Source organism: Mya arenaria, chromosome 4, assembly GCF_026914265.1.
Source record: "Mya arenaria isolate MELC-2E11 chromosome 4, ASM2691426v1".
In the NCBI taxonomy this organism is placed as follows: Eukaryota; Metazoa; Mollusca; class Bivalvia; order Myida; family Myidae; genus Mya; species Mya arenaria.
In genome coordinates, this window is record NC_069125.1 from 81,723,545 (window position 1) to 81,735,978 (window position 12,434).

Sequence of the window (12,434 nt, forward strand, 5' to 3'; positions counted from 1 at the left end):
ATTGGTTAGATTTTCAATTGTGGAAAGGAAACATTTGACAAAAATCATGAAATAAATACGTATTCTCGTCGCTAAATCAGCAGGATTGTTTAATAAGATTACAATGGCTAGCGTTCATTCCTTATAATAGACAGGAAGCTCGTTATCATGAAATATACCACGGTTTTATTGCCCAGACGCGTTTACGAACGATAATGGTTGCATTATATTTACCACTGGCATTGCTTAACGATTTCACGCATCTGTCATGTTATCGAAGTTAACCTTGTTATCTGCTAACAGGTTATATTGCAATAGTACCTTATTTGAGAATGTAAACATTGTTTTAATCTAAATTTATATTCCCGTATTGGAAAATTGGAAAGGTAATACTTAGATGTACCATAGTCTTAAAGAATGTGTTTTTATTATAGTTATAATAATGATAATGATAATGAAAATGTCAATGATAATGATGATGATGATAAAAACAATTTGTTTCCTTCAGATATCATTAGCACAAAAAATAAGTAGGTATGAAAATCATTTATTTTATGATTTATTTATCATTCAAGCAAAGCTTATAATTATAAATAATAAAAAACAGTTTAAATTTATAATGATATAATAATGATAATAACACTTCACAATAATAGTACCACCACCACCACCACAATCTCTACCACTACCATTACCACTACCACGATAACTACTACTATTACCACCACCACCACCAAAAACGCCGCCACCAAAACCACCACCACCACCACCACTACAACTACTACTATTTCTACTACTACTACTACTACTGCTACTGCTACTGCTACTGCTACTGCTACTGCTACTGCTCCTGCTACTGCTACTGCTCCTGCTACTGCTACTGCTACTGCTCCTGCTCCTGCTGCTGCTGCTGCTGCTGCTGCTGCTGCTACTACTACTACTACTACTACTACTACTACTACTACTACTACTACTACTACTACTTCTACTACTACTACTACTACTACTACTATTACTACTTCTCCTACTACTACTACTACTACTACTACTACTACTATTACTACTTCTACTACTACTACTACTACTACTACAACCACTACTACTACTGTATTATTATTATTATTATTATTATTATTATTATTATTATTATTATTATTATTAATCTTGTTTCTATGATCCTGTTGCCTTTTATAACTCGCAACACTGTAGACAGAGAATCTTAGAATTTTGAATCATTAGAAAAATGTATTTTTCCTGTGTACACTGTTCGACAATTACTAGTATATTTGTCAAATCTATAGAATAGGATCAAATGAACTGTAAAAGGTTATTGTAAAACAATGGTCCTAAACATCATCGCTGAAAACGTGATCGTATAATGTGCGTGAAATCATCATCATAAGATTTTGAGCTCATTTAATGACTGACGTGTTAAATCGTTCGCAAACAGGTATATAATTTCTTAATTGATGTGATTTAAAAAAAAAAATCATTTGTTGAGATATATTTCGACATTTTTGTGACTTATTTTCATGGACATTGTGTGACCTATATTATAGACATTTGTTGTTATGTATCTTTTAACTTTATTTTAAAGATATTTGTATTTAACATAATGCATTAAATACTTTTAAATTATGGCAATGATATAAAAATCGACATATATTCAATATGGTGGTTTATTTAAATCTCACCTTTTCAACATAGGTTGAAAGATGTATTACAATGTACAAGTAGTAAATGTCAATTTGGTGAGATTGTTGCAATAAAGTAGACGTAAAGGAAGAAATATAAATAAAAAGGGGGCTCCTGTACAGGTTACGTAAGTTATAAAATAAAGTTTGATCTAAGTCACGAAGAGATCAGAAGCATTTGTTGGGACCAATGAAGTGTATAAGTGAGTTAACATCGCATCGATGATCTAGTGCATGTCTTTATTTTTCAAAAAAAGAAGTAGTTAAAATTAAAATGACAAAGGACTAATAACAGAAAACAAGTCGAAGATATTATTTCTTTGAGCCTAATCTAGGACACAGGTGTAGAAGTTATCCTTATTGTTTTCACATTGGCTATTGGGGTTGTTGGCAATATTTCTAGAGAACAAATGTCCATTAGCATTACAAATTTGTATCCGCAGTTTTGCATGAGTGACACTCAATATACGAACTGATTTGGTATTCTTAAGATTATTCATCAAGCAGTGCAAGGAAGAACTTCTCTCGTTAATGCATTTCATGATGGTATAATAGGTTGCAAGAAAGCAAACTGCACAAGTAATTATAATCCTAAATAGGCACACGGTGTGTACAGAACGACATGAGTTATGTATTATAAAGCGGTTATGTTTTTGCGAAGTAAAAATAAAACAACCAATTCAATGATTGTCCATGAAGGCTTTAGTCTGTTTCTAGCATTAATTCAAACAAAGAGTGCTGAACGCAGCACTATTCTAAAAACATAAGATGAAGTTAATTTGAAACAATGACAACTACAGTAACAATATCAGACGTCAAAACAACAAATGTATATCAATTATTTTTGTTTGCGTCATATTCCGAGTATTTGGACGTTTCCACATTTTCTACTGTTATAAATAATGTGTCATCCCGTTTTGCGTATCTACACAATGTGTGTGTTTTATTAACTTTTAACTTAAATCTTAATATTTGTCATGAAATAGATACGAATTATGTACAATTGTGAATTTTCGTTTTCCAATTTTTAAATTGCAATAAAAACAATCGTTCTTTTGTGTTCGAAAAGTGTGGCCTAAACACCACTTCCAAAAAAGATAAAAACAAAGTGTTACATTTTGGATACTTTAAATGCCATAAAACAAAATTGAGACAGGTTTTCAATTTTCGGCACAATATTTTACAGTATGAATGCTAATTAAATTACTACAAACTCTGTAACTTTTGAATTTATTTTGATATTATTTGTTATGAGCATTGTTTGACATTTTTCGTGTTACTGTAGTTTTACACACAATAATTGCCAAAATAATTACTTATCACGTGCTATCTATTGGTCGACTTATATTTACCCTGTGCCATTAAACTTGGTTAATGTTTAAATTTTTAGCTGCTGTGCTTGTTTTTGTGGTTTTGTCAAATAAAATAAGAAAGAGGTTAAGTTGCGACATGATTTCAATGAATCGGATTTTTTATCCATTGCTCGCGCTTAATTAAATATTTGAATTTAATCACATTTGTTGCGCTGAAAAATATTTATTTATCGAGTGTTGTGATCGTTCTCACTTGTGTTTATTTCTTGTATGAAATATATCTCCAAAACCATACTTCAAATCTTTAAAGACTTTTAGTTCACTTTTCTTTAGCCATTTTTCGAAAAACCTATTTAGAAACGTGTCTGCTCTGTTTGAGTAGTATGTATTTGTGTATGAGAAAAATACGTTGGTGTCATTAGCTTTTTGACATTTGGGCTCTTGCCCAGTGCTTCTTAGCAGTAATTAGTTTTAAATTATTTACCACTAGGCTTATCTTCGTAGTTTTGATTGTATTATTGATACAAACAATCCCTTTTGATGTTTTGTGTTAAATTCTTGGAGTTAACACAAAATGATAAACAAAAAAACTTCCCTGTACAAGAAATCCACACTTCCATTTAATCTTGTCATTATTTCCGGTTTTACAGAGACTGAGAACGGTAGTCTATATAGTATATATGCACTGTGTTGTGGAGTTTCTATGTCTTTGGCGTTTACCCTATGCCATTAAACGGGGTTTATGTTAAACTTTTGGCTACTGAGCTTGTTTCTGTAGTCTTTTATATAAACATAAATAACAAATATCCAGTTTTATAATTTTTGTATTTCGTTTCATTCTTTTATTTAAAATAAAGTATGAAAGTTATTATATGTCTCTTTGTTGATTAGACATCCACCTTGATAGTTTGAGACATTGTGCATACTATACAAATTTATCTTAGTACTTACGTCGTTATTATTTCTCTTGACCTAGAATTAACATTGATCCTAAACAAAAATGGAAACAGTAAATTTGAGTTTAAGCAATGTACAGTATTCCTCATAAAATAAAAAACACAAACATTTATCAACAGAAAACTTTAAGAACCCTTACATTGATTCCAAACTCATTCTTATCAAAAGGAGGGAAAAGTAAATTTGTTTTCAAATGTTTTAGTGTGAAGGCGACTTTTATATTGAAACATATGAACATATTTTTGGAGTGCCCGAAAATAAACAAAAATTGAATGACGCAGTCACTACTGAACAAGCATATATATTGATGCAAAATGAACATAATCAAACGGCAATCATCAACAATGAAGAATATTTTCGATTAACTGGCTGTCAATACATTGCGAAGTCGAGCCGTTTTGAAAGAATTGCCCATAATATTCTAGAACAAGTCTATCCAAATGTTATCTGTACTAATCTATTTTTGTCTTAAATTTTACCATGTATTTAAATAAAAATTAAAACGTAAATTACGCTCTGTTCTAAAATAAACAAGATCTTCTTTTTCTTAATGTCGTACGTGTTTGCCTTCCTTTACATTTTAAAAAATCATTAAGCTTCAACAGGTGAATAAATCGTGATTATGTAGTTTATACAGCACCTCATGATTTTACTGAACGTTGTTATAATCTAAAACGAAAATTGAATTCACCTGCGAACGGGTGGGCCGCAGAAGGATATTCGATGATCGGCCCTGATAATCGCATACTGATATTCGCCAAAAATAAGTTATTATGTATATCGTAACGTATGTATTATAAACATAGTGAAAGTAATTTACAACATATTCAACAACCATTTGCTTACACTATCAATTCCTAAACCATTAAGATTTACCATAATATTCAATCTATGTCGTAAAGCTTTAAGTTACAGATACATATTAAATCTAATTTTATCAAGTGTGTTTTGGATGAGTTGGAATGTCAGGATGTGTACTGTTCATTAATTAGTGGTTAAAATTGACTATAACTTTTAAAAAGTGTTACATATTATACTTAGGTTACCTCAAGATGATTTGGACTCATTTATATTGTTTTGATTATATTCGCCTTTTTACCGCTGCAATGTATGCCCGTGTTATTTTGTCACCGACTGTAATTGTTTGTTTAAGCAAAAAGTGCGCATTCCAATATATATAGCCCGAAATTTACATAACTGGGCTTTCCGGTGCCGGTACAAATAAAAGGTGAATTACGTGCTATTGACATTCATGCAACAGACCAATGGCTCTATTGTTTCCGACGTAACGTATATACATTAAAGCGGTATTTTTTTGTTTATGCCTGAGAATAAGGTTGGGAAAACCAGAATAACTATAAATCCGGGGTTAAACTATTGAAATGTTGGCAAAAACAAGAAGGGCATATGTTTAAGAAACACCTGGAAATTTAAGTTCAACCATTTACGTATTTCTTTATTCGGGATTGTTGGGATAAGAGTGAGGTTTTGCACACAAACTGGTTTTAACCCCCAGTTAATTACATTTTACTGACCGTTCCAAGGCGGTACCTAACAATCCTTGATAAACATACCCAGTTTTTTATATATAGTATGAATGCACTGTGCTGTTTGTGGAGTTTTGTGCTTTTCTTCTATGTTTCTTGTTTGTGATATTTTGTTTTAAGGTTTTATTTCTTTGATGTTTACCTAGTGCCATTAAACCGGGTTTATGTTTAAACGTGTTACTGCTGAGCTTGTCTATGTAGCTTTTCGCATAAATATTGGTCATTAAAAATGGTAAGCCAATATGACTAAGTGCAAACGTGACTAGTGTAATCTTATTTTATTCATCTACCGTGGAATGTTTTATTAACTATGTGTGGCAAATGAATTTACTAAACATGTATATGAATGCCATATGGTTTCAAATTGCAATTAATAGGGCAACAAATTAACTGAAAAAATGGCTGCTCAACAGCGCATTTAAAACAGTCTCTGATGTAGGATGAAAAATACAAATAATGATTTATTCACATCAAGGTCGAACTATCCTGTAATGAATATATATTTCATTTCAGTTTCAACCGACAGTGACATTGAGAAGATTATGGATTTAAGTCAATATGAAGTAGAATTAGGATGTCAGTAAAAAGTCAGTTGATCTTTCTCCTCTTAAATGTTAATGAAGACATGAAATAGCATCTCAGAAAAGTCAATGCTTGGCGTGAGCCGTGATTCAGTAAAGGCTAAGATACGTAAGTTATGTAAGTCAGAATAAAGAATGCCGTAAACTATCTTCATAGTGTAACGTACTAGAAATAAGCAACCATCAATCGCAGTAGAAGGTTCAGAAGAGGAAGCTGACAGAATGATATAGGACCGGGATTAACATGAACATCACCGAAAAGGAGTAAATGCATAATAAACAAACAACAAATTAATTCAAAATGAATCAACCGATTTCCTTAACAAATGTTAAATTTAAGTATTACTAAGACACGAAAAACATAAGTATCATGGAATTGTTTTTCGACCTTTATAATTTCTCCAACATGTTCATTAAAATGTTTCTTCTTTGAGTTGTGTTATTGTGTCTCCAGTTTATTTTCAATTTTTTTCTATTTCTTCTATTAAGATACACGTTTATCTTAATATTTGGTAGTTGACAGATTATTTGTGCCCAATACATTTACTACACAATATTTGTTTTACCGAGTATTTATTTTGACTCACACAATACACAAATAACATCTCCATGGATACAAAAGCATACACTATACAAGCACACTTGCAATTTTAATTATAGATTTACAGAATAAAGAATAGAGCATATTGCATTTCTTCTGTATGTAATGTATGATAAATAGGTGCATACTTAGTAACATATTTGTATACCTTAAAAACAGTTGTTGTTTCATTTATTAAGTATTTGTAAATGATCGTAACGTTTTTATTTCGAGACTCTTTGCAAATCGTCAAACTACTGTATAAAAGAGATACTTTTTTCTTTATATATAAAATGGAATGTTTTAGGAAATTTTCTTCAGCATTATTATTAAGGCAGTCAACTGTTTAACATATTTGGTATATGTATTTCTCGATATAAGTGATAAAGTCAACGAATGGCATACGGACCTAAATAATGATATACTAGACAAGCCGATCTCGTCAAGTTATGTCTGCTTAGAGCCGAATGCATGTGCGTTCAATTTTGTTTTATACATTCATTTGCCACTGAAATAATCACTTATAAACATGAATGTCTTACTTACTACTAAATTTGAATCTTACCTTTAAAATAAATCCATGTAGCTTATTGAAATTGGAATACTTGCAAAATTCACTGCACTATGGTATTTCATTGATATATATTGCTATGTCCACGCCATCCACGTGGAGCTGTTTGCCAATCGAAACACGTCAAGTGAAAACGCCCGCGATAAACTTTGCCAAAGTCAAGCTACTATGTATCGAGGTCATTTAATACAAACATAAGTAGCTAGATAATGGAGGCCCTCAACCAGGGGCCTTAAACCAGGGGCCGTAAACCAGGGGCCGTAAACCAGGGGCCGAAAACCAGGATTTTTAAAAGCAAATTTCCATCATGATACAAGTATGACGTAGTCGAGCTTACCATTACTCGAGTCCTTAACCTCGACCTTAACCCTAGAGGTGGGGTGTATATTGTCATACATGACGGGCGCTATACCAGGAGAGGCAACTGTATACTCCGTTTTCGCTTTACGCGCGATCGAGTCTCTTATCTTAGATCATATAGCTTATGAGCTCTGCTGGTCATTGACTCGGTATATAACTTGGATATAAGTCAGCAATATCATTTTTACGACGGTATTATTTTAACAGTAGAAACCCTGCCGCATTTGCTGGACCTCAGAAGCTGTTTGACGCGATTGAGCAAAAGCATCCTGGAATTTCTACGAAGAAGTACGTTAAACAATGGTTAAATGATCAGGATGCATATTCTCTCCAGAGGCCGAGACGTCATAGATTTAAGACAGCAAATGTACGTGTGTCAGCCATCGGTGAGCAGTTAGATATAGATCTTTTTGTCGGTGTTTAACCTAGCCGAGCAGAATGATGACGTTCGATATCTGCTTTGTGCAATTGACATATTATCGAGAAGGCTTTGGGTGCAACCGCTGAAAAGGAAGACTGCAAAAGAGGTTTTAAGCGCTATGAAGAAACTATTTTAAGGGGCAACGAGGGCGATGATGCGATAATTTTTGTTCGGGTTTAAGAATATGAGATAGTATTTTGAGTATTAGTCATACTTACGTTGATTTCGCGATATTAATCGTGTCACAAAGGGCATACAAAGATGAATTAGTTTTAAAACAGTAACGATATCTGATGTTACGTTTACATCGACAGTTTTAGCAATTGGGTGTATGTATGAGGAGGGTGCATTTTCAGTCCCGTTAACGAAGACGTTTCTTAGTTATGTTATATTAAAAGTTGTAGTCTTTATGAGGAAGCATAAGGTTAGTTAAGGAGTGAGAGGTCAGGAAGCGAGGCATGGCTCTCTATTGCCTGTCTCCTCATTGCCTCCTCATTGCCTCCACATTATTATATCACTACCTCATCATTGCCTCCTCATCCGTCCTCATTGCATTCTCATCCCTCAATATTGCCTCCTCATGCCTCCTCATGCCTCCTCATTGCCTCATCATTGCCTCCTCAGCCCTCCTCATTGCCTCCTCATACCTCCTCATTGCCTCCTCATTGCTTCCTCATTGCCTCCTCATTGCCTCCTCATCTCTCCTCATTGCCTCTTCATTGCCTCCTCATTGCCTCCTCATCCCTCCTAATTGCCTCCTTATTGTTTCATCATAACAATGAGATGGACTTTTGAGCAAAAATGGAACGAAATGCGCAAGAAAATAGCATATTTCAATGTCCCAAATGCGCCTACGTGATCTTCTTTTGTAGAAATCTTTTGCATCATTTAAGAATATGGCATACTAGCGCGTATTATTCTAATAAATGCGTATGCTGTGATAAAACGTTTCAAGGTAGGAGAACATTTTTTGATAATTTGAAACTTGAGATTGGAAACTAAAATCTCGTGACACAATACTGGCGGATGTCGAGAGGTAAAGACGTGTATTTAAAAATGGATTTATTCGATAAAAATAACAACACAGCGAACAGGAAGTTTAAAAAAGGTGTTCGCAAAACAAATCAGGTGCCTTATTCTAAAATGGTAATAAGAATGGTTTTACCAGCTGAGCAGACGACGGCTATCGCCAAGAGTATGCTAGAACGTCAGTCAAAGCCTACCCGGACATTGATAGATCTGGAGTTACAGCGAACGGCGGAAGCCAGTAAAAGACGAAATCGCAAAAGTCACGGGGCCATGTCGGAAAGCCTTCGTAAGAAGAACAACAAGCGATCTAGAAAAGAGGCGTCCTCTAAGGAAGGAAAGCCCAGGCAGAACTCCAATAAGCTCGAGTCCATCACGACCATTGGAGAAATATTAAGCTGAATGCTGTCCCGACTCCTCCTCAGTATCGTTCGAGACGTTGAGGACAATGCACCAGTGCGATATTTGTTTAAAGAAGTTTGGAAGGCAAGATAATATGTTACGACACAAAAAGTCTGCTCATTCCGACGTGGACTCTGAAGAAGATGCGATGTCGGATACTAGTGTTCAAGAGGATATTTTTAGACATGTCCCCGAAACCGTTTCCGATAGCAGCGACGATGAAGACGATGACGTATCTGTTGTCTCTGAGGACTCTGACGATATTGATTCCTGGCAAGACATTGTTGAGGAAGCGTTTGATAAGTTTCAGTCACAATACGAGGCTGATATAAATTGACTTATGGAGGAGGATGCAAGTATGAGTGAGCGTGAAGCTAAGGAACATGTCTTTGTAGACATGAGAAACACTTTTCGAAAAGCTATGATGAACGTTTTTGGTAGCAAACTAGGCTGGTTCACCGTTAAGAAAAAAGATCCGGTGTATAAAGCTGTGAAAAATACAGCGAATAAGCTCGTAGCGGAAGAAAACTATGAACCGGAGGAAGCTTTAAAGTACGCCATTCTGAAGCGGAGATTCCTCTTTGATAAAGTCTTGGATACTTACGATATTCCTCAGTTAGAGAACGACGAAGACATGGAACAAGAATAAAAGTCCAGAGTGACTTTGATACGACTCATGTTATGCTGCCCGTTGGACATTTACGAGTACTTTCTCTCGCAAAAGCGTCAAGAGGACTATAATTATATATTTATACTCGATTAAAGTTGTGACTTAAATCTGAGACGACTGTGAGCTCTATTACAAAATGTGGATGCTGCGTAAACGTTTTGATCATGTTGCATATAATTGGTTTATGTTGCATATATCCCATTATAACAAATAGCATGTAGATTTTGCTGCCAATGATATAACATGTTATGTTAGCAGCTACTATAATAATACTTGCTTGCGCAGTATTATTCGATTTATAATATTGAGAATAAAGCTATATTTTCTAAGTCTCACCTGTGCAGAATTGTTTTCATGCTAACAAACTGACGTTTATAGACAAATGCATTTGTTATAAACGGTTAAAAGAAAAGAATAAATAGTGACAAAATACGGTGTTTGCCTTTGTTTTTTTGTTGTTTTTTTATATGCATATACAATTAGGATGGATTGCCAAAAAAACAACGCTAGCAAACGCATAACTGAACAAAGTATGAATCGAATTGAAACGAAATAATTTTAAAAAGTCAACTAAGGAATTGTTTAAAAATTCGTAAAATATTATGGATTCAAACCGAGTACTAACGAGTTGAATGAATCCCTTATCAAATAAAGTATATACCTGAAAGAGCGACCCTAAAGTATCTCACGTATAAAACATGATTGATTTTTAAAAATGACCGCGCTTTATGAAAACCGTATGATATCGGGTGTTTATCTAAATAAAGCGCGTTATCGCATTTAAACAAATTTATTTTGCTATAAAATAGACAACCACTTCTGGTACGATTTTTAATTCACTTTAATGACGCCGGCAAGTTGTGCCATTCCATCATGTTAATACTCTCAGAAAAGCAAACAAAGAATACCAAAACGAAACTGTTCAAGAAATGTAATAGAATACTAATGAATATGCGCGCGAAAATGAAAACATAATTATCGTCGAGTCAGGAATTCTTTTCACATGAATGACATTCTGAAATACGACACTCGATTCGAAATGAGATATCTGATTTGGTAAATACGTTATTAGTATTAGCTTTAACCTTAGATACGTTTTAAACAGTGGTATATATTCCATAATTATACATAAACTCGCAACAAATACGTCTACCCTTACAATTTTAATCGAGTATAAATATATAATTATAGTCCTCTTGGCGCTTTTGCGAGAGAAAGTACTCGCAAATGTCCAACGGGCAGCATGACATGAGTCGTATCAAAGTCACTCTGGACTTTTATTCTTGTTCCATGTCTTCGTCGTACTCTAACTGAGGAATGTCGTAAGTATCCAAGACTTTATCAAAGAGGAATCTCCGCATCAGAATGGCGTACTTTAAAGCTTCCTCCGGTTCATAGTTTTCTTCCGCTACGAGCTTATTCGCTGTATTTTTCACAGCTTTATACACCGGATCTTTTTTTCATAACAGTGAACCAGCCTAGTTTGCTACCAAAAACGTTCATCATAGCTTTTCGAAAAGTGTTTTTCATGTCTACAAAGACATGTTCCTTAGCTTCACGCTCACTCATACTTGCATCCTCCTCCATAAGTCCATTTATATCAGCCTCGTATTGTGACGGACACTTATCAAACGCTTCCTCAACAATGTCTTGCCAGGAATCAATATCGACAGAGTCCTCAGAGGCAACAGATACGTCATTGTCTTCGTCGTCGCTGCTATCGGAAACGGTTTCGGGGACAGGTCCAAAAATATCCTCGGGAACACTAGTATCCGACATCGCGTCTTCTTCAGAGTCCACGTCGGAATGAGCAGACTTTTTGTGTCGTAACATATTATCTTGCCTTCCAAAATACTTTAAACAAATATGGCACTGGTGCATTGTCCTCAACGTCTCGAACGATACTGAGGAGGAGTCGGGACAGCATTCAGCTTAATATTTCTCCAATGGTCGTGATGGACTCGAGCTTGTTGGAGTTCTGCCTGGGCTTTCCTTCCTTAGAGGACGCCTCTTTTCTAGATTGTTGTTCTTCTTACGAAGGCTTTCCGACTTGGCCCCGGGATATTTGCGATTTCGTCTTTTACTGGCTTCCGCCATTCGCTGTAACTCCAGATCTATCAATGTCCGGGTAGGCTTTGACTGACGTTCTAGCATACTCTTGGAGATAGCCGTCGTCTGCTCAGCTGGTAAAACCATTCTTATTACCATTTTAGAATAAGGCACCTGATTTGTTTTACGAACACCCTTTTTAAACTTCCTGTTCGCCGTCTTGTTATTTTTATCGAACAAATCCATTTTTAAATACACGTCTTTACCTCTCGGCATCCGCCAGT